This window comes from Mustela nivalis (genome assembly GCF_964662115.1).
Source record: "Mustela nivalis genome assembly, chromosome: 14".
NCBI lineage: Eukaryota > Metazoa > Chordata > Mammalia > Carnivora > Mustelidae > Mustela > Mustela nivalis.
In genome coordinates, this window is record NC_139033.1 from 35,895,811 (window position 1) to 35,918,914 (window position 23,104).

General features: G+C 51.0%; 2 long non-coding RNA genes across 2 annotated transcripts in view; one reads left to right on the forward strand and one right to left on the reverse strand.

Moving 5' to 3' along the window:
* Positions 1 to 20,486, reverse strand: part of LOC309847651 — a 42,109-nt gene extending 21,623 nt beyond the window's left edge. The window contains exons 1-2 of the long non-coding RNA XR_014302537.1: positions 20,395 to 20,486; positions 19,077 to 19,171 (exon numbers count right to left, since the gene is read on the reverse strand). This is a non-coding gene — a long non-coding RNA (uncharacterized lncRNA). The remainder of the gene's footprint in view (positions 1 to 19,076; positions 19,172 to 20,394) is intronic.
* Positions 19,827 to 20,379, forward strand: LOC309847652. The gene is made up of 3 exons (XR_014302538.1): positions 19,827 to 19,933; positions 20,012 to 20,169; positions 20,285 to 20,379. It is a non-coding gene; the product is annotated as an uncharacterized lncRNA (long non-coding RNA).
* Positions 20,487 to 23,104: the final 2,618 nt, after the last annotated feature.

A 23,104-nucleotide genomic window follows, 5' to 3' on the forward strand; every position in this document is an offset into this window, starting at 1 on the left:
AGGTCTTGGTCCTGGAATTCCAGGATCAAGTCTCACTTTGGGCTTCCTGCTCAGTGGAGAGTTTGCTCTTCCCTCTGACCCTCCCACCTGTCATGCTCTCTCTAATAAAAATAAGTAAATAAAATTAAAAAATAAAATCTTAAAAAAAAAAAAAGAAATGCTTGGGATCTCCTACAGCTGATGAAGATGGAAGAGTGGAAAAACTCATGGATAGGGAGATTCAAGTTTACAGACACCAAGTGTATTCTTCCTACCTGGGACAGGTACAAAGGGGCTTGGCACATGTGGGACAGGGCATGCTGGTAATAGGCAAGGGGCATGGGTCTTACTTCTGCCTCAAAATATCTTCCCAACTCATCAGTTAGACTTTCACATGTTGATGCGATCTCTAGGGTCATAAACACAAATTTGATTATCATTGGTTCCAAGACAATCTCCTCTTATCTCTTTTTCTCTGGTCATCTAAATTTAGGTGCTTAATCTGTAATTTTTTTTTTAAGATTTTATTTATTTATTTGACAGACAGAGATTACAAGCAGGCAGACAGGCAGGCAGAGAGAGAGAGAGAGGAGGAATCAGGCTTCCTGCTGAGCAGAGAGCTCGATGCGGGACTCGATCCCAGAACCCTGGGATCATGACCTGAGCCGAAGGCAGAGGTTTCAACCCACTGAGCCATCCAGGCACCCCTGTAATGTATTCTTAATAATTCATTTCAATTTAGCAAACAGTTACTGAATGTCTCCCTATTCAAGGCACCGGGATACAAAACTAAGACGCTGTCTTATAGCAGGAGGGTCGGTCAGTTAACCAGAATTCAGTGCACTCAGTATGACCCTTTACATGCCTGTTCTGCCCACATCTTCCTTCTGAGCAAGAAGCCAGTTCTTCATTTAAGATTGCCTGAGATATAAATGAATGCACTGGGTGCTCTGAGGAGGGAGTGATTAATTTAGGTTTGGAGGAGAGTTTGGGGTAGAGGTTACAGTAGAGCCAAGCACGGTGATATTTGGACTTGAACTTGAGGAGTGCACCATTTCTTCTTTCCTTCTACCCCCAACCCCCTTTTTCTTTTAAGATTTTATTTATTTACTTTGAGAGGGAGAGAGCAGGAGCGCCCAAACGGGGTTAGGGGAGAGACAGGCAGAGAGGGAGAAGCAGACTCCCTGCTGAGCAAGGAACCCAACATGGGGCTCTATCCCAGGGTCTTGGGATAATGACTTGAGCCGAAGGCAGACGCTTAACAGACTGAGCCACCCAGGCACCCCAGGAGAGCACTATTTCATAAAGACGTACTACAAAGAATGAGAAACCTTTGTGAGAATTTGGAGATCAGGCCGGCACCTGGATCTGCCAGGACCTGAGTCCTGGAGCCATGCAAGTGACCGTGAATATCATGTAAGGGTTGGGGGCTGCAGACGGATGGCCGTGTGGTGAGCTGGCCCAAGACGCTGGCGTCAGACTATGAGGTGAATTGGGGCCAACTCCAGGGCAGTGAGCAGTCACCCATCCATCCATGCTTTGCAGGCATGGCGCTTGGATTTGCCGCCATTTGGACTTGCACGACACAAAGGTTGGTGCAGTGCCTGCGCGGGAGCCCCCGCCGGCTGGGTGAGAAGCCTGTTCATGCTTCCGTCGCACCTCGCTTGAACACACTGGCCTCTCTGCTTTCCCAGCTCACCACAGATCGGAAACATAAAACAGCAAGTTTGAAAGGAAGTATGCTAGATGCAGGCAACTGGGAAGGAGACAGACAACGTACTAGACAGCCAGACGGTGCCAGGGCATTGGGTAACTCGTCCAACGGACGCTTGGCGGTAACCTCGGAGATCCACTGATGTCACCCGGCCCACACTGCGGACCCTCAGGATGTTCAGGTCACGACTGCTATGCTTGGTTTAAGAGAGCAGGGGCATGCGTCATCTGTCTGAGAAGGCTTCCATTAAAAACAAATGTTTTCAAGGTTTGACCCTTAAAGGGATACAGCAAACATTTTTTTAAAATTAATTTTTAGGGGGTGGGCACCTGTGTGGCTCAGTCACGGGGCGTGGACTCTTGATTTCAGTTCAGGTCAGGGTCTGAGGGTTGTGGGATCCAGCCCTGCCTGGGGTTCCTGACTGGGTGTGGAGCCGGCTTGCCATTGCCCCCTCCCTCTGCGCTCCCCGGCCTCCTCAACTACGCACTGTCTCTCTCAATAATAATAATAATAAATTATTTTATTGTGGCAAGATATACATGACTAAAATTTACCATCTTCATCATTTTAAGTGTACAACGTGGTGGCAGTAGGTACACTCGCGATGTCGTGAAACCGTCAGCAGTATCTATTCCAGAACGTTTTTGTCATCCCCAACAGAAAATTTGCACCTATTAAACAATAAATTTCTATTTTCTTCTCTCTTCCACCCCTGGTGACCAGCATGCCACTTCCAGTCGCTATGAATTTGACTATTTCAAAGAAATGGAATCACACAATATTTGTCCTTTTGTGGCTGGCTTATTTCACTCGCCATGATGTCTTCGAGGTTCGTGCCTGTGTCAGACTTCTCGTCCTCTTGGACGGACCACACTTACCCATTCCTCTGTCCACGGATACTTGAGCTGTTTTCACCTCTTGGCTCCCGTGAATGACGCTGGTAGGGACGAATATCTCTTTGCGTCTCTATTTTCAATTCTTGTGGGCACAGACCTGGAAGTGGGCTATGTGGCTAGGTGATAATATTATTTTTAATTTTTTAGGAACCCCCATACCGTCTAAAAATAATCCTTTTACCTTTTCCTTCACTCACCTGCTCCCCATCCTTCAAGGTCCTAATCAAGTTTCACCTATTCTAGGAAGTTCCCAGTTTTCTCCTGCACTTCCTTCTTGTAAACTGTGTGCTATGCAGCTTGGCAGCCGACGAACTATGCCCTTGAGTTATCCGGTCTTGGTCCCTTGGTTTAGTTGTATACCCCAGGTTCGACAGCAGATTCTCCAGGTGCCCATCGTGTCATGCTCAGATCGTCTGACTGCATCTAGCTCAGAGAAGAGGACGTGGCGGGTTCTCGGGAATAGCGCGGACAGATGGTTTGAAGGAACTTTGGGAGGAAGCGTAGAGCCATAAATCTTCATCCTTGTGTTTTAGGGGATTTGGTGGATGGCAACACTATTTTGGGGTAGAGCCCAGCAGAACCTCCCGCACACGAGGTGGAGGGCGTTAAACGGGAGGGGCCGACACAGAAAGCTCAGGGTTGGGTTGTCACGGGCGTTGAGCATTAAGGAAATAAAAATGAGTGAATCGCGGCCAACGAGAGTGGCTCTGTGGCCTAGGACAAATTATTTAACTTGTCTCAGTTGCCTGTCAGCAAAATGAGTTCGCTGTACTGTCTACTTGCAAGCCCTTGATGAAGCCGAGCTGGGGCCTGTCCAGTCAGAAAACACTCGTCCCTCCCCTTCTCCTGCACAGATGCCCCTCCTTCTCCAGCCTTCTGGAAGGAAGTGGTCGTTGGAGGTCTTAGTGTTCCTTCCCTTTCTTTCTTACTTTGTGCCTGTGTGTCTGAGAGCAGTGCTGGTGTTTTGAATATGTGGATTGTGTGACTATTCGCGGGGGGGGGGGGGGAGGCCAGAAGATGAGGAGAAAACCGCCACTGAAGGGACAGTTTGCCACTTGCAGCTCTCCAGACACAGGAGGGATACAATGCCACACCGGGCCACAGGGCCACATAGGCCCACAAAGGGCCACACGGGGCCACACAGGAGACACCAGTGGTGGTCAGGAGGCAGAAAGGGCAAAGTGGAAAGCACGGACCAGAGCCTTTACCGTGGTTTTCTGGGGAGGAATGCTCAAGGCAGTGTAAGCAGGGTAGACAGCTTGAGGATTGGCTGGTTTGAACATTTCCATGCGCTCTGGAGCGCAGGGGATGTCACTGGTGGTTTGGTCCCTAGGCCCTGGGATACTTGGGGGCAGAGGATTATTGCGTTCTGGAGTGTAAGAACCATTTAGAGGTGGGGCTTTGGAGTACGGGCTCTGTTTGGTTAGCTTGTGTAGGAAAGGAGTCCTCCCGGAGAGAAGTGGGCCAGCTTTCAGGATTCGCTAGACCAGGGAAGGGCAGTCTCTCCACAGTCAACAGGCCTCCAGGTGCTAGAACATCAAGAATGTGGAAAATTAGGGGCGCCTGGGTGGCTCATTCGTTAAGTGTTCACCTTCGGCTCAGGTCATGATCCCAGGGTCCTGGAATCGAGCCCTGCATCCGGCTGCCTGCTCAGCAGAGAGCCTGCTTCTCCCTCTCCCTTCCGCCTTGTCCCCAACCCTGCCGTGCTCTCTCTCTCTCTCTGTATCAAATAAATAAATAAAATCTTTAAAAAAAAAAGGAAGGAATATGGAAAATTAGAATATACAGTATGATACAGTTGGTGAGTGGCAAAGACGCTGTCAAATACAGCAGGCGTGTGATGCCTGTGCTCCCGGGGCCCTTGGCCCAAACCTGTCCTCACGGCTAAGGAAACACTTAATCTATGGGGGCTGAGAATAATAGTCATTAAGAAAATGGTCCCTCTTTCCCCAAATTCCCCAAGGATTCTGTCTTTCCTAGGCCCTATCAACTGTCTCCCCTCTGCTCTCCTTACACAGAAAGGTTTTAAACTCCTAAAGATAAATATCTCTGAGAGGTTAAGAAAATGACCTCAATGGGAAGAAAGTGAAAGCCTCGCTGGGAGATTTCCATGCAGGATGGCTCTCTTTCAAAGAGGAACCTTAAAAAAAATCAACAAGAGCACTAATAAATATCGTAATAAAACCTATTTTCAAATGAGTTGCAACTCAGCTGTAAAACGTCACTGAAGCTTAATCTTGAACAAAGACTTTGAAAAAATAAACCTCACTCCAAATTAGGAACGCCTGCAAATGTAGTAATTTCTACCTAAGAGGCTTTGTGTCCAAACATGTCATTTGAGAGGCCAGGCAGACAAAGGAGAATGCGCTTGGAAACAAGGCTGCCATTCAGCCCCGTGGCCCCAGGGCATTGGATTTCCTCCCTGGGCTCAATAACATTTTCAGCCACATTAGCCACCAGCTTCAGACCTGGTGGGAAGCAAATTTAAAGTGTCTCTTTTAGGGGAAAACAATAAGAATGCTGTATTTCACAAAAGAAAGGAATCCTATCACCCTTGGACCTGGAGTCTTAATGATTATCTTTGACAGTGGCTCCTAGATGTTGGATTTATAGACCCCTTTGGGCTGGCAAAGCTTATTCCAAAGGGGAGACACCCAGATCTCCACTGAGGCCCAGTTCTTCCAGTAGCCTCGGAACAAATGTTTATCCTGTTCACCTTTGCATTCCCGGGGATCAGTCACAAATGAATGATCCGAAAGCTTCAAGATACTGACAGTAAAGAGTAATAGATCAGAAGAGCATTCACCATCCATTCATTCGCTCGCCTGTTCATTCAATGACCAGATGGCTACGGACGGCTACCCCCACCGGGCACCTGAAGTCCAGAGTGAACAGAGATGTGGGGTGACACCAGAACTGGTGGCATCTAGAGGGGGGATAGGGGGATTCCCTCACCTTCAAGCAAAGGGGAAGAAAAACTTCCAGGAGGTACGGAAGAGAAGAGAAGGGGAAAGGGAGGGAGCCCTGGCACAGGATAGAGAACATGAGATTGGGCAAAAAAACATCAGATCAGGGCGCAGGGAGATTTCTGGTCAAAAACAAACCATCGAAAGAACCTAGGAAATGTTTTACTGTGAAGCAAGGCCTCCAATCCAGCCCAGATCCAAGCTCTAAGGGGACGTGGTCGGGGGAGGAGAAATGGACATCTTTCTTTTTTCTTTTTATTTTTTCAAGTGAGCCCTATGCCCAATGTGGGGCTCGAATTCACGACCCCGAGATCAAGAGTTGCATGCCCTACCAACTGAGCCAGCCTGAAGCCCCTGAAATGGGCTTTATTTATTTATTTATTTTTATGATTTTAGTTATTTGTTTGACACACACAGAGAGAGACAGAGACAGCAAGAGAGGAAACACAAGCAGTGGGAGTGAGAGGAGAAGAAACAGACTTCCTGCTGAGCAGGGAGCCCGACATGGGACTCGATCCCAGGACCCCTGGGATCACGACCTAAGCCGAAGACAGACGTTTAACGACTGAGCCACCCAGGTGCCCTGAAATGGGCATTTTTAAAAACTGAAAAACCATTGACCAGCCTGGCCCAATTTAGGAGAGCAAAGTCTCCTCTGCTTTTCCTTTCCTAATTTCAGGGTCAGGAAAAAAGACGAGATTCCATACCCTGATTATGTTGCATAACATGGGAAGAAACGAGTTTTGCAGGTGTCATTAAGGTTACTAATCAGTTGACTTCGAATTACTCAAAAGGGAGAGAATCTGAGTGGGCCTACTTGAAACACGGGGGCCCCTTAAAAGCAGAGAGTTTTACTGGGCTGATGGCAAAAGGGGAAGTCAGAGAGACTGAGCGGGTAAGAAAGATTTGCTGTACCTTTGCTAGCTTGTGCTGTGCAAGGACCGGAGTAGCCCCTAGGAGCTCAGAGTGACCCCTGGTGGACAGCCAGCAAGGCAATGGCGACTTCTAGTCGTCCAGCCGCGTGGAGTTGAATTTTGCCAACAACCTCAATGAACTCGGACATTGTTTCTTCCTCAGGACCCGGCCCAGCCTCCGTCTTGTTTTCAGCCAAGTGAGACCCAGAGCAGAGAACCCAGCTAACCCTAACCTACACCTGAGTTAACGAACAGGTGCTGTTTTAACTGGCTACCTTTGGGACATTTGTTCCCCGGCCATAGAATGAATGCAGCCTATCGGACACTGGGCTGGGTACTGCAGAGACAGTTGCTGCCTTCAGAATCTTTCTGCGTGCAGGGACCACACACGTGGGCTCGCGCAGGGAAATGCAGGAATAAAGGCCACATGAATCAGGCCTGGCGAGTCACAGAAGAGTCACGCGTGAGGCGGTCTGAGAAGAGGGTGTGCGGGCGCAGCGATGGGGCGTGGTGTCAGGGACAAGCTGGGTGGCTCTAGCTGTAACATCAACCCTCACATTTAGGTGATGCTGGGGCTCCCCAGGTGCTCTACGGAGGGATGGGTACACACTCCCCACCCCCTTCTCTCTCTCTCTCTCTTAATCAGGTAGGCGCCACAGCCAGCCTGGAGCCCAACGTGGGTCTCGAACTCACCACCCTGAGATGAAGACCTGAGCCGAGATCCAGAGTCAGACGCTTAATTGACTGAGCCACCCCTCCCCTCTCTTTCTGGCATCAGAATCATAGAAAAAGATTCAAGAAGGAAGAATTTCATTAAGGAGGGGTTACAGGACTACCATCCCCCGTGTTGCTGAAAATTCACGGGCTGTCCCCTATGGTGTTTTATCACAGACACTCCTCACAGACTATCTGTTTCGCTGTAAAAGATGCTGCTACTGCCCGATGACCCAAAATTCTGTTTCTTTTCAACAGTACTTCATCAAAAGGCAGCACATTAAAATAAAAGGAATGTTCCGGAACCCAGGGGAGATGAAGCTGTCAGGCAGCTGAGGCAGGCCCTCTCTAGGGAGCAGACGAATTCCTTCTCTTTTTATCTCTGCAGACTCTTCCCCAGGGCCCTGATGGATGAGGAGGCCAGAGAAGGAAACAGGCCTACTGCGGACTTCTCCTCGGGAGGGTGAGGGGGGGAGGGCACAGGGGCGGGGGGGGGGGCAGTGGCAGATGGGGAGAGGGAAGGGAACACAGTGAGGTGCGGCCTGAGAGGTCCCCGGAGACATCACTTTCCGACGGGGGGACGTTTGCTTCCTGCCACTTAGCTTCTCCGAAGACCTTGATAAAAGGATGGTGAAGACACCTGCTGGCTTCTGCCAGGTCATCTGCTGTGCTCACAGCTGGCTCTGCTGTGACCGTGTACGCCTCCTCCTGATTCATGGGACGTTCGCCCTCTTCCTTCCCAACCGAAAATACCATGGTAGAGGCCTGGAGGCCTCAGGCCATGGAGAAATAATCCAGAGACAGAAAATATTTCCATCTGCACAAACCAACATCTTCACGTTCACTCGAGTACCTATCCTGAGGACCACCACGGCTTCCATGTTGGGGTCCCCCACCCCCACATTTACAGGTTGAAATTCTGACTCCTGAGGTGATGGTGTTAGGAGGCAAGGCCTTAGGGAGGCGATTGGGTCAGCAGGGTGGAGCCCTCGGGAACGGGACTGGTGAACTTCTGTGGAAGGCCTGAGAGAGCTTCCTTGCCTTTTCGGCCACTAGAGGACCCACATCGCTGTCTGCGAGGAAAGAGGCTCTCACCAGACATCGAATCTGCCAGCGCCTTCATCTTGGGCTTCCCAGCCTGCGAGAAGTGGATTTGTGTTGTGCATAGGCCACTGTGTTTGTGGTATTTTGCTATTACAGCCCCAGCAGCCCAAAAGACGAGCCAAAAAGAGTCGTCCAAGTAGTAGTCCCAAGAGACAAGAACCACAGCAGCTATTTCGGGATTTGGACAGAGGCGGGACATTCAGGTGCTGATTCAGTCATTAGGGGTATGACTGTCTCCCCGCAGGCGCCCTTGCCTTCCTTTGAAGGGACCCGTGGGTATTTTGGTGCAGGATGTACCCTCAGCCCTTGCTGGCTGCAAAGACTCTCGGTCGCTGCCTGCAGGCAAATTTCCACATCGTGGTCCTGCCCTGACTTGTTCCTGCCCACCCGCCTGGTTTCATACTTGGAATTCTCCACATCCTGATGCTGCCGCCACTCCAGACTGTTTTCTGCCTCCTAGATACCATGTACTCTGTTCCCCTTTGTTACTGCACTGCTCTCTCTGTCTAGAAGCTTCCGGGCACCTCCTCCTCTCCCTTCCAGGCAAATTCCTGCTGCTTCTTCAAGTCTCAGTGCAAATTCTATCACCATGAAACTTTCCATGATTCTCTCGAACACGCAGGGGCGGGTTTCTCTGTGCTCACACCAACCCGTGATTAGCACGTTGTGTTGTGATTGTCTCTTTGCCTGCAAGTGTCTCCCTCAGATTCCATACCTGAGGTGGAGATCCTGTTTTGTTTTGTTTCCATGTTGGCCTTGCTAACGTGTCTCCTGAACATTTGCTAGTTGAGCAACTACAGAGCTTAGGGACTGTTACATAGGTGACATCTGTCAAGTCCCCTGTACGACGTCTAGCTCATTCCCCAGAGGTGTTCATGAAATGTTGGACTTCTCGTGGAAAACAAGGGATCCTGCTGAGAAAAATGCAGAATGCTTCAGAGTGAAATCACCTGAAATGCTGACATACGGCAGGGGGAGGTGATGGGGGGACCTGGAGAGGGGAGCATTGATTTGCGGCAAAAACAAAACAATAGGACTTTGGGAAAGTACTTGTGAGACATTCCGCTGTTGAGAATTTTGGTTTGATGATCCGTCAGGGAAGAAAAGAGAAAGTCGAGACCCATTTCCTCCTGGCGCTGGGCCTCATCATGCAGTCCTATTGATTTCAAGAGCTGTCTCCTCCTGGCTGGGTCCCAGTGACGCTGTTGGGGTTTCTTCCTCAGCATGTGCACATGAACCAGCATGGGCCCAAGAATGCCAGATCTGTGTGCTCCCTAAGTCACAGTTCCTGTGCTCATCAATGACAAGCAAATGAACAACATGACAGGGGTGCCTTTTTTTTTTTTTTTTTTTTAACTCAGCAGTGGAAAAAATAGCAGATTTGAAGTCAGAAGACTCCCAAAGTTCCTGCCTGGACTCGGCCACTCTCTGCTAGTGTGACCTTAAGCTCTTCCTTTCTCAGGGATGTCATCCTCAAAATGGCGGTGTAACGGCGGCAGCAGTACGTATAACAATGGCGGCAGCAATGGCCTCATGGACTGGAGTGACTGTCCGGCGAGATCCCTTAGGTAAAGCTAAAAGAGAATTTTCTTAAATGGTGAAGTTATGAGTTTCATACAGCTATGAAATAGACAAGAGTCAAAGATTTTATTGAACTCATCTGTCAATGCGGAAATCAGTAAGATGGTGAAACTGATTCAAGGGAGAAGTTGACTCACAGAGATGTCTGTTCTCCACAGCATACAGTGCCTTTGCACTGCTGGGAATGGGAGGCTGTGCTGGCCTATGGACAGGGAAAACTGGTGGTGTCAGTTTTCTATCACTTAACTTCTTTCCCGATAGATTTGTTAAATAGCTTAGGCAGTCAAAAATAATCCAAGGTGCACATCCCCACAGTCTGATAATTCCTGGAAGGTCTACTAGAAAACCTCAACACTCTACTACAAGGACACCAGGATTCTCTTCTGCAGATTTTCCCTGACACCCAGCAGCTGGATACTCCTACCCCCAGATAATCCTGTCTTGCTTGTCCTCTTTCCCCTTGACAACACACCACACCTTGATCCTACCCCCACCCCCACCCTCTTCTCCCCTTGACCAGATGCCAACATACTTTCACCACTGTCCCTTCCTCCTTAAAGACCCTTCTCTTCCGAGATCCATTCTCCTTTCATTAACTTTCCTCTCTTCTGTTTTTACAACCTTGTTCCCCTGCTCCTTCTCCATTGTTCTACTCCATGGCTTAGAAACTTTTTTTTTAAAGATGTATTTGTTTTATTTATTTATTTAAAAGATTTTATTTATTTATTTGATGGACAGAGATCACAGGTAGGCAGAGAGGCAGGCAGAGAGAGAGGAGGAAGCAGGCTCCCTGCTGAGCAGAGAGCCAGACGTGGGGCTCGATCCCAGGACCCTGAGATCACGACCTGAGCCGAAGGCAGAGGCTTTAACTCACTGAGCCGCCCAGGCGCCCTGATTTATTTGTTTTAAAGAGAGAGACAGAGAGAGGGAGAGAGAGAGCATGAGTGGGAGGGAAAGAGCGAGAGGGAGAGAACTTCCAAGCAGACTCCATGCTGAATGTGGAACCTGATGCAGGGCTCAGTCTCATGACCTGAGCTGAAACCAAGAGCTGGATACTTAACTGTGCCACCCAGGTGCCCCATCTTAGAAACATTTTTAAGTCCTTCTTACTTAATGTATAGTTGTAGTGTTGTTGTTTTTTTTTAAATGTAATTTCTACACCCAATATGGGGCTCGAACTCACAACGCTGAAATCAAAAGTAGAAAGAAATCCCTCTTACTTTAAAAATAAACAAAAATATGAAATTATTCATTTACATTTGTGAGTAATGCTGTGTAACAAAAAAAAAAAGGGACATTTTGATGGTTTACAGTAGAAATCAAACCAACTTTTTCCTTATAGGGCCACAAAGTCAACATTTTAGACTTCATGGGCCCCATATCGTCGCTGATCCTGTTCACTTTGTTTTTCTTCACAACTCCTAGAAAACGTGCGAGTCCTTCTTGTACAGGCTGGAGGCCAACGTGGCCAGCAGGCTACAGTTTGTTGAGTCCTGGCTGATAGAAATAAGGCTTTATTTTCAGCTTTATTTTCCCGTCTCTGAGGCAGAGAATCCTATCTGTCCCTCTTCCCATTGATGTCGGGCGCTATGGGCTTGCGTGGTGATGGACTGTGAGCAAGGATCCGGGGGGATCCGTTGGTCCAGGAAGGATGAAAGACATGTGGCACAGACCTGGACCCCGACCCTCGCTCAGAACCACAGCTGGCCCAGCCCAGCTCCTGTCTGCCAGACCCCAGCCCACCTATGCAGTTGTACGACGGCGACGGTTGGCTGCTGCAGCAGGAAGTGCCTCCGTACGGGGACGGGGGATTGTAGTTATTTCCATGTTGCTGATGACCATCTAGACCAGCGTTCCTCCAGGTGTGAGCAGGGACCACTGGCCAGGTGTGACCGAATCACCAGCCTGCTTGCTAAGTGTCAGGTCCTGGGGCCTCACGTGAGAGGGTGAACTCGGAATATCTGGGGGGGAAGACTTACTAATCTGCATTGTTTCTATATTCCCTGAGGAGTCTGGGAGGCCCGTCTCAGATTCCTTCCAGTGTTCTTCGGTGCGAGCTGGGAATAGCAGGTTTCACGGGACATCTGCTACATACCGGACTCCCTGTGTGTACATAGTCCTGTTCTTTAAACCTCGCAGAGACAGCTCTGTGGGGTAGCAGGGCTGTCCCCCTGTTACCACGGGGGACGCTAAGACACGGAGAAGCTCAGTCCCTCAGCTCCGGTCACGCACCTACTCAAGAGCAGGGTCAGACCCACAGGCCAGGCTTCCACCGGTCGCTTTCGGTTTCCCTAGACTTAAGGAATTAGAGAATCAGATCATGCAGCCAGTCCTTCTGGCCAAAAAAGAGAAGTGAGGCCAAGAGAAGAGAAGAGTTCATTAAGGAAAAGAGGGGAGGCTGAGAGCGGGAGGCTCTGTCTGTGGACTGGTCTGCTCGGTCAGGGCTGGTTCGAGGTGCAGGAAAGGGCAGGGAGGGGCGAAGGGGCAGCAGGGAAGGCCGGCCGGATTCGGGCTTCGTAGGTCTGAGCTACAACCAAGGGAACCCTCCTTTCCAGCAAGCTCTCGGAATCTGACGCTGGTGCCCTTTTTTTGTTTTTTAAATATTTTATTTACTTGAGTGAGCACACACGTGCGTGCACACGTGCAAGAGCGGATGGGGAGAGCCAAGTGCCCGCTGAGCACGGAGCCCAATGCCGGGGTTGATCTCACGACCCGGAGCTTATGACCTGAGCTGAAATTGGGAGTCCTACGCTTAACTGACTGTGCCCCCCGGGGTGCCCCTGATGATGTCGGTGACTTTAATCCACAGTTTGGAAAAACTGGGAACTGAAGGAATGATTCATGAACACCAGAATTTCTCTTAACGTATATATATAAGGAATACACGTGCAGTGTAAGTAAATTCTAAAATGCAGAAAAAGAAAAGGCAAAACGTCACAGAAATGCCACCAGTCAGGGATGCTTCTCTCTATGTTCTGACGTCTGTCCTACTCTTCTCCTGTGTGTGCGCATCCCGGCTCTAGAAGGGGCACGCCCTGGCCAGAACGCTCGGTAGCTTGCGTTTTGCACTTAACGATGTATCTTACACACTCTTCTGTATCAATAATAGAAATGTATGTTCTCTTTACGGTAGACTTTCCGGCATGGGTGGAGACCCTGGTTTTGGAGGGTCGGGCTGGGGTCTTTCACCTCCCCTTGGACTTGTACGATCTTATCTAGCCAACACCTACTAGCCTTGGGTAAGGCCAGAACTTGGGTTCACTTCTGACCCTCCACGCCCTTCATTCCCTACACTTCATAGAATCCTTCCCCGGCCTGAGAAGTGGGGCGCTCCTGGTTGGTTCTGGGCCAGCAACAACCTTTGCTGGCTTTCTGGGCAAATATCCCCAGACTTCAGAAAGCCGTCAGGGGACTGGCCGGCCTCTGCCGCTGATCCTGTGTGTTTCTGCTCCAGCGGCACAGTCCAATCTGCAAGATGGGCAGTTTGGGATTCCACGGACTGTCCTTTCCAAGTCCCAGCCCACCCCCACCCACGGGAGCCCCACGGGGACCGGGTTCAGGATGGAACCGTGGGCCCAGGGAACGCAGAGCCTGCCGCCTTTGAAGGGCAGAGATGGCCTCCCCACCCCCGCCCCAGCTCTGTCCCGAGGGCCCCCACAACAATGCAAAGTTCAAATCTATGGTTACTGGAAAGCGCATTTGGGAACAATCAGGGGCCCCCTGACCTCTGACATGTGACCTTAGGCCCACCCTCCCTGCTGCTGAGACCAGGCTTGAGTCCTTGGAACCAAAGGGGAAAAATGTGTTAGAGAGTAGAGAGGCCTGGTTTTTTTTTTTTTTTTTTTTTTTTTTTGAGAAGAAATGCACTTAAAATATAAACTCTTGTAAACTTAAAAAAAAAAAAAAAGGTAATTGGAAAAATTGGGTTCAGTCTGAGAGGCAAACAAACAACAAAGCAAATCTTTTCACCTCCTGTTTGAGGCTGTAAAGGGGCTGCATTTGTATCTTCCCGGTGCTTTTATGACCTGGGGGCCAGCCTTTCTCTGCCTCTGGACTGGGCCGGCACAAAGCCTGGCTAATCACAGAGCCATTTCGGAAATGAGGGTCTAGAATGGAATTTCCTCCACACGCCCCCCCCACCCCCCCACAGGCTGCAGCTTCCCCCTCTAGAAGGCTCTGGGCCCAGCTCGGCACAGGGCTGGAGAACAAAGGGACTGTCTCTCTCAATTTTCCCTGGAGCCTAAGGAGCCTTGTGTTGTACAAAAATTCAGTGAAAGCAGCTCTTCTGTTCCCTTCCCAGAGCTAGGGCTGCCTGAAGGAAGGAAACCGGGGGGGGGGGGGGCTGCATGTTTGCGGCACATACTGTGTGTAGAGCTCTGTGGGGGCAACACAAAAATGCATTTTGTACCTAGGAGCCTTGCCCTCAAAGAGCTTCCTATTTATCTGGAACGTCAAAACTCATGAGAACACCAGGGAAAAGTCAACTCATAATTCAAGATGGCCGTCCAAGTGACTGACCGATGAGAGGTCCAGGCCTTCAGAGTCCAGTAATTGTGAAGACAGAGGCCGTGTCTCCCTCATATGCGGAATTTAAGGAACAAAAGAGCAAAGGAAAAGAAAAAAGAGAAAGAGGGGGAGACAACCCCAAAACAAGACTCTGAACTCTAGAGAACACACAGTTGGTTACCAGAGGGGAGGCCCTGGGCAGGGGGATGAGAGAGATAAGTGAAGGGGATTAAAAAGACACTTATCATGAGGAGCACGGAGTGGTATGTGGAGTTGCTGAGTTGCTCTGTTGTACACCTGAAACTATAGTAACACTTAGTTAACTATGCTGGGAAAAAAAAAGAGTTCAGTAACTGTTTAATATCTGTGGAGCATCTCTACTAGACACATCATGGGATGGGGCATCTGGGGGGCTCAGTTGGTCATGGTCTTGGGGTCCTGGGATCAAGTCCTGCATCTGGGCACCCTACTCAGCAGGGAGCCTGCTTCTCCCTCTGACTGTCCTCACTGTTCATGCTCTCGCTCTCCTTCTGTCAAATGAATGAATAAAATTCTTAGAAAAAAAAAAAGCTACAGAATCACAAAGACCCTACGTGTCATCTCAAAAGATGGCTGTCACCACTTCTTTCCTTCCCCGTACACGCTGGCCTCTGCCTCTTGAAGAGGCGGAGTCTACTTCCTCATCCCCTTGAACCTGGGCTGGCCTATGACTGCTTTGACAAATGCATATGGTGGAGGTTATGCTGTGCTGGTTATTGCCAGGCTTCGCCTGGAAGAAGACTGGCAATTTCTGCTTGTGTCTTGGAACCCAGCTGACAAGAAACTACATGGAAAGTCCAAATGGAAGGACAATTCAGGCTCCAGAACTTTGAATCTAAGTGTCCCAAAGAAGAATGGTTTAGGAAATTCCCCTATGGCAATGGTAATGCCAGAAGGAGAGCCCGCCTGGGGAGGGGAGTCCATCCTCAAACACTGGTTTGTGGAATCGGAACAGATTCCAGGAAGATGATTTCAGTTTTAGAAAAGCTGGAACTGAAAAGCAGACAGAGAGAAGGTGTGGAACTCAGGGCTCGGGTCCTCGGCGGTTTACAGCATCTCTCTCTGTCTTCCATAGACACCCCATAGACCCCCGTGTCCGTGGAGCCGCGATCACACATTCCTAATACACAGTCACACCGACAAGAGAAGTAGTACATAGTAAGTACTCAGAAAAAGAACAAACTGCCAAAACATTTGATACGGAGAAAAAACGCTACAGGTCATCTAGAGGGGAAAGATCATGGGCTTGACAGCCTCCCGAAGGGTTACAGTAGAATCAGAAGAAGGATATTCCTTCTTCTGATGTAACATATGCGTCCCAGGGCGTGGAGGGACCGTGGAAAGCATCGTTTTCACAGCCAGTGAACAGTCTTCCAAAACGTGATTTTTTAACAATCACAGGGTATCCGTCTCATGAATAACCACAATTTATTAAACTCTCCCTTGTACATTTTGTGCATTTATGAGGTTGATAATTTTGGCTCTTATAAATAACACCAAAACGAAAGTCTCTGTAAATAAATTTTTGCCTGCATCTGATCTTTCTTTGAAGACAGACAGATTCCTAGAAATGGAGTTAGTGGGCTGAAGGGTGATAATTTGAAAATATTCTTGATACTCATTGCCAAATAGCCTGCTGAAAGCGTTGCCAGGCCGCGTGATGTCCAGCAGTGTGTCACAGGCCCACCCTGCATTCAGCTTGTAATGGAATGAGAAGAGGACATAGAGCTGTGCCCACTTAGGTGCTCCTGTTTGTTTTTAAAGATTTTTTTATTTATTTAAAAGGGGGGGGGCAGAGGGATAGGAAGAGAGAGAGTCTCAAGCAGACACCCCGCTGAGCACGGAGCCCGGCATAGGGCTCCATCTCCCGACCCTGGGGTCATGACTTGAGCCAAAATCAAGAGTCAGACTCTTAACTGATACACCCAGGTGCCCCTGTATGACCTTGGTTTTAAAGATTTTTTTATTCATTTGAGAGAGAGAAAGAGAGAGGAGGGACACCTGGGTGGCTCAGTCGGTTAAGCATCTGCCTTTGGCTCAGGGTCCTGGGATCGAGCCCCACATTGGGCTCCCTGCTCAGCAGGTAACCTGTGCGTAACCTCTCCCCCTCCCCCTGCGTGTATTCCTCTTGCCCTGTTTCTCTGTTTATCAAATAAATAAAATCTTAAAAGAAAGAGATAGCAGAGTTGGAGGAGAGCAGGGCAAGAGGGAGAGGGAGAATCCCAAGCAGATGCCTCACTGAGTGTGGAGCCCATTGTGGGGCTTGATCCCAGGACCCTGAGATCGTGACCTGAGCTGAAATCAAGGGTCGGTCGCCCAACCGACTGAGCCACCCAGACCTCCCTGACCTTGTTTTAAACTAAATACATGAAAATAGATGAAAAGAGAACCCAAATGGTTAACGGTACCTAACTGGGTGTTGGGGGCTCAGGGGAGATGTAATTCCTTCCTTACACTTTCGTGTGTTATGTACAATTCCTACATAAGTTGTGTACTCCTTAAAACAGGTTTTTGTTTGTTTGTTTGTTGTTGTTTTTGTTTTGTAAAGCAGTAAAAGTAATAGAGCAGGAGGAACACTGGGCTCCGGCCAGGAAAACTGTGGTTCCAGGTATCCTGCTGACAGCGGGGTTGCCAAACCAGCTGCCAGGGGTCTCCGCGAGGGGCTCCCTCAATGACCGGGGCTTTTAGAAGCCCTTCCCCTGAGGCCCACCTCAGACTAATGGGGTCTGCATTGTTAGCTGGGGTGGGGCCTGGGCATGGGTATTTTCAGAAAGTGACCCACTTGCCCTAATGTGAGACTTAGACCCTAAGGCGAAGGATCTAAGGACGGTCTCGTAGGCCGCGCTGAAGACCTCAACCCTAGCCAGGCTGGGGCCATCTCTGGGGCCGGGGGTGCTGCGACAGAGCACCCCCCTCACCTGTCTGCCTGCAGTGCTGAGCCCCGCAGGTGGGGCTAGGCTGACTCATGTCCGCCAGCGTTTGCAGACAGTGAGTCAGAACCAAGCAAAACCGCATCGCTGGCAAGGGCAGCCAGGGTCCCCGTCATTCCTAGAGCCGCAGAGGTCAGGTGGGCGAAGCCAGGCAGTGGCTGGCTTGGGCCCTCCCTTCCCGTGTTAGGGAAGCCGCACTGGTTGTCTGCCTTTTTGGGGGGTTTGTGGTTGAGGAGAAAGAAGTGGAGGTGGAGCAGAAGAGGGGAGAGGTAGGGCCAGGCCGGTGACCTCCTGCTTGTCATCTCGGCCAATGGGGAGCTGCCACCTCACGCTGGCCAGGCTCCTGGCCTCCTCTGAAGCCTGGAGATTAGGGCAATTTAATCCCTTGCTCCTCTCCTCTGGTTATTTCTGTGGGGAAGGGGGCTGGGCCCGCCGTGGGTTCCCTCAGCAACAGGGCCTGGCCCGGCTCCATGGTGAGGAGGCCCCAGCTGGGAAAAGCAGTGGGGGAAGGAAGGGAGGAGCCCGGTCTTTCTAGGGCCTTCCCTTCTCCGAGGTGGTGGGAGCAGTCGACACCCTACAGACAGGGAGGGGAGGTCTTTAGGGTCCTCAGGTCCTCCCCGGAGGAGAGAAGGCCAGAACAGAGCTCATTGTTCAGGCGCTGAAAAGGCGGGCACAGCCCGGCCTGGCTGCAGGCCGAGAGAAGAGGTGTTCGAGAGTTCTGGAAGCCGATTTCCCTTTGATCAAGAGGAGGAGGAGAGGGTCAGGTCGGACAACCCCGCCTGGAGGCTGGTCTGGGCCTACAGCCCTCACACTTGCATTTTCTGACCAAACTAACTATTCCCCTCAGTGTTTCTATCCACGGAGCTTCTTACAAGCTTCTCTCTCCAGCGCCCTCCACGGCAGGGATTCTAGTCCTCACCCCACGATGGCTCCATCTTCCCTGTATTCTGTGGTGATCACGGTTCCCTCTCCGCAAGCCTCTTCCAGCTCTGCCTCGCCCTGTCCGTCTCTCCCACCTCCTTGTTTCCATTAATCTTTGATTACACCCCCACCCCCCACACCACGAAGGCAAACGAACGTCTCCCACCCTCTTTCCAGGCACGCCCAGCTTCAGGACAATAAAGGGTCTGCCGGCCTCGAGGGCGCCGGCAAAGCACCCCGGCCTCGCCGCACGGGCCCACGTTGGGAACCAGACGTGAGACACATGCTTGAGAAAGGTTCGGTCACTGGTGAGTTTTAGACGTCTCGGGACTCACACCTGGAAGCTTCAGGATCTAAAAACACGGCCTCTCTAAAAGCTTCCAGACCGCACCCAGGAGTCGATGTGACCTCAGGTCAGATGTGACCCCCCCCCCCCCCCCCCCGTCCGATGTGAAGTCCCTTAAAGCATAAATGTCTTTGGGTGGAGACCTTGCTGTTTTTAGTCATTTCCCAAATGCCGGTTCCTTAGGGACCCTTGTTTCAACCTGGCAAACGTCGCGGGATGAAGAGTCATGTTAAGGACCCAAGAGACCCAGCCACCCCCCTCCCGAGGTGGCTTTTTATTGCTGACGGCATCCCCACCGCAGCGGAAGGGCACTCGGGTTCTGGAGAGCAGAGCTGGGCCCCCAATCCAGCCAGTGAGACGGCGCAGGCTGGATTTGACCTTGAAACACTCAGCCGCCCATGGGCTCTTTCCAGAGCGGTTACTGCCTCGTCCTCATCTCGCCAGTTTTAGAAAGGGTTTGCCTTACCTGAGTCCTCGGAGGTTTGCGCCAGGAGACAAGTCCATTAGGTCGATGCACTTGAAGCGGGCTGGAGGCAGTGTCTCAGCGGATGCTTTTAGTGCCTGTTAAGCAGGTGGGGAAAGAATCAGATCAATGCAAGGAACACGATGTGTGTGAGGCTCCCTCGTAGGGCCTGTAAACCTGCCCATGCTCCCAGATGCTCGGACGAGGCTGGAATCCTAAGGCCTCCGAGGAGAACAGCTTGGCCCAAAGACAGAGGTGGTGGCTTTTCCCATGCTGGGGTGATTTTAGGGGAAGGGGACCTTCCTTATGGATGTATCCTTTAGATCCAGATTGTCTGCTATGAAACACGCCTGAAGAGCCAGCATTAAATCATTGTTCTGAGGTCCTCACTCTGTCTGGAGTCCTTTCTCCAAACAAATATGCCTGCAAGAAGGAAACCACCAGAGCGAAGGGGCGTCTTCCTGGAAGGCAGCAGAGAATGGCCCTTGTGGGCCTGGGGAGGAGTAGGGGGAACTGAAAGGGGGGCATGAGGGCCTCAGTGTTCTTCCCAAGACGTCTGGGGGAGTATCTTTGATTGCATGCTATCTGTGTTGTGATTTCTGCTGGGTTTTCCTGCTCTTCTCTGCTAGTATCTGACGGAGAACAGAAAAGGATGATGGAGAAGGGGGGTGGGTGGATGGGGGTGGAGGAGGGAGCGTCTGCCTAGCTTGGGTAGAGAGGGAAGGTCTCACCTGGCACACATGTGTGCACAGGCACACACACACACACCCTGCACCATTTCGAGAGAATAACAGTGCCACCTGCTGGTTCTTTCTGTGCAAAGACGTCTCCACACCTTCCCTGAGGAGGAGGCGGCCCAGGTAGGTGTCATCCTATCCTGAGTTACTCTGGTTTCCCAAGGTTGCAAGTCCCTCCTCACCCTCCTGTCTTTTTCTCAGAAAGTGAGCCAAGCCGTGAATGTGCCTTACAGCGTTCCCGGCGGTGCTCCGGGCCAGAGAGACAAGACTCCGCGCACAGACTCCCTGCGGAAAGTCTGGCTTCTCGGTGTCTTAGAACCCTGGCGTTGTGCTTCTAGCAACAGGCTTGAGGAGCAGAGGTACGTGGACAGTAGGAACTGATCCCGGCCACTGCCCCCCACCGGACATCCTAAAAAATCCGTAAATTAACAAAAGAGCAGAATCATTAGTTGCCTCCATGTCTGCTTCTCTCAGGTGTGGTCTCTCCAGTAACAGCTCATCTGGCTCTGTTGTAATTAAACAAAGTGACATCCGTCTGCAACACTGAGTCCCCACCCCCAACCCCCACACCCCCAGGCAGGTACCTGCAGGGAGGCTCCTCCCATAGCTGGTGATGTCAGGGTAGAAGGAAGCGGGCAGGCGCATGGGGCTTTGTTTTCCTCCCAGGAACGTGAAGCACAGGTCACAGGTGATCTTTATCTCTTCGGAGTCAACCAGATGGTGACTATGATGAGCTCGGCCTGGTGCCTCGAAAGCGTCCTGTCACTGCGGCTACGAAGGAACCCAGTGAGTACACCATAGGCACGTACAGCTAAGACCCAGGACGAGGGGGCAGGCAGAGTGTTTTAAAAGGACTCATTACAAGGCATCGAGATGACTACCTGGGATGCTTCTGAATGATGCAGGATTTCAAGGAGTTCTTTCCGAACGCTAACTCATAGATCCTTGCAGAATCACCTGGAAGCGACTGGCCAGGAAAGGAACGCCACCAGCACATCATTAATCTGAGTGAGGCCGGTGGCAGCAGAGTCAGGACAAGGAACAGGCTGTTCTTCCAGTGCCCTCGCTTCTGAGTCAGAGCCGTGAAACGCCCTGGTCAACAGCCTGGTTTTGCTCTGCGCCTGCTGGGTATGGGAGCCACCTCCTCGGAGGCCTCGTGGCCAGGAAGGAATAAGGCTCTGAACAATGATTCTGGATGAATCTAAGCAGGAAACAGAGAAGTGGTGGAGCGCTCACGGAGTTCCCTCTCCTCCCCCACGTGTGAGTACAGGTGCCATCAGGCTAAAATGAATATCAGGAGAGCTTCAGGGGCACCTGGGTGGCTCCTTGGGTGAAGCCTCTTCCTTCGGCTCAGGTCATGATTCCATGGTCCTGGGATCAAGCCCCGCATCAGGCTCTCTGCTCAGCAGGGAGCCTGCTTCCTGCCCCGCTCTCTGCCTGCCTCTCTGCCTACTTGTGATCTCTGTCTGTCAAATAAATAAATAAAATCTTAAAAAATAAATAATAAAATAACCTTTAAAAAAAAAAAAAAGAGCTTCCAGGGGGAGGACCCGGATAGGAGTGCACATAGAGGCCTCAGCGCCTGCAGGGGGCGGTGGAGGGAGACTTCGTTTCCCAGCCTTCTTTAGCTCCCACTGGCAGCCTGCGTTCCTTGGCTTGTGACCCCTTCCTCTGACTTTAAAGAGCTCCCCCCCCCCCAGTCTCTGCTTCTGTCACACATCACCTTCTTCCATCTCCAGCTCATCCCCTTGTGATGGCGCTGGCCCACTCCGATAAGGCAGGATAGTCTCTCTGTCTCAAGATTCGTACCCGAATCTGCAGAATCCCTTTTGCCATATAAGATCACAATCCGGGGATTAGGATGTGGGGAAATCTGGGTTTTTTTTTTTTTTTTTAATGCCTCTCACACTGGGCAGTCAGGACAGAGAGACTGAAAGGCATTAAATCCTTCCATAACATCAATTTCTCCAAGTCCAAGGATGCTGGGACACCTCACCCATGAGCTGGCCATTGGAGTGCTGGGCTGGGCCAATGTGAGCTGTGCTTCTGGACATGTCTCCCACCGTGGGTGCAAGAGAGGGCATTCTTGGGACTCTCTCGAGCTAGGGGTGGTGAGATACTGGTGCAGCTCCAGCTTCTCCCTCCAGAAAGCAGAGGAAGCCTGTTAAAGTTCAATTATCAACGGGGAGGGCCACTGGGGTTGCTGGGGAGATGCCCTTGTCCACAGCGGTCATGGGGAATGGGAAATGGGTTTCATAACAACCAAACCTCATCAAGTTCTTTTGGACCATCTCTGAAGAGACAGTCTGTGGCTTTGAGTTAGAGGAGTCCAGATGGAAACCACAAACACCACGTGTGAGCATTTCCTTCTGATCTTCAAGGAACCGGGTTCAAAGGAAGAGTTCCCATCCGCGGAGACAAGTCCGAGTTCCTGCATCCTAAAATCTCCAGGATGGTTCTGGCCACAAATCAGCTCTGCCGTCAGATCTTGCCGCGGCTTCTAGGATCTGATCTGAGCTCACGGGCGCCTTGGACACCCCCCCCCCACTGTCGCAGCCCACGCGGGCCCTGAGGGCTCCAGACTTAACTACTCCCCTTCTCTCCTGGTTCTGTGGCTTGGATGTCCCCTGGGGGATATGCTCTACAAACCATGGTCCTTGGGTCTGCATTGAGGAAGACCCACTGGTCAGTTCCCCTAGAGCCTCGCTTCCCCGCCTCACTTCCCCTCTCTGAAGAAGGCTCGCTCGCTCCATCTACGGTTGGGGATGGCCCCAAGTTTGGGGTAAGCGCACTTTCCCTCTTGAAAGCTTTTACGGTTCACACAGCCCTTTCGGTCTTTGACCAGGAAGAAAAATCTCAAGGGTGTGTCACATGGGAGTTTGTTAAGATGCAAAGCAAGAAACATGCAGCCCTGGTGACATTTGGGGGCAGATAAGTCTTTGTTGTAGAGGCTCTCTTGGTCTCTGTGACATCCCCAGCTTCTAACCACTAGATCAGCTACTCCTCAGAGCAGCAGGGCGCGGCAGGGCGGGGGGGGGGGAGTTTTGCCCCCGGAGGACATGTGGCAAGATCTGGAGATGTTTTTGGATGTCAGACCTGGGAGTGGGAGGGTGGGGAGGTGCTCCTGGCATCCAGGAGGTCTGAGCTTGCACAGGACAGCTCCTCGGAGCAAAGAGTGATCCGGCCCTGATGTCAGTGGGGTCAAGATGGAGAAGCTCTGTTCCAAAAGGACGGGGCGAGAAAGTCCCGAGGGAAGGACATGCCCCCCAGAACAGAGTTCATATCCCAGTCTCT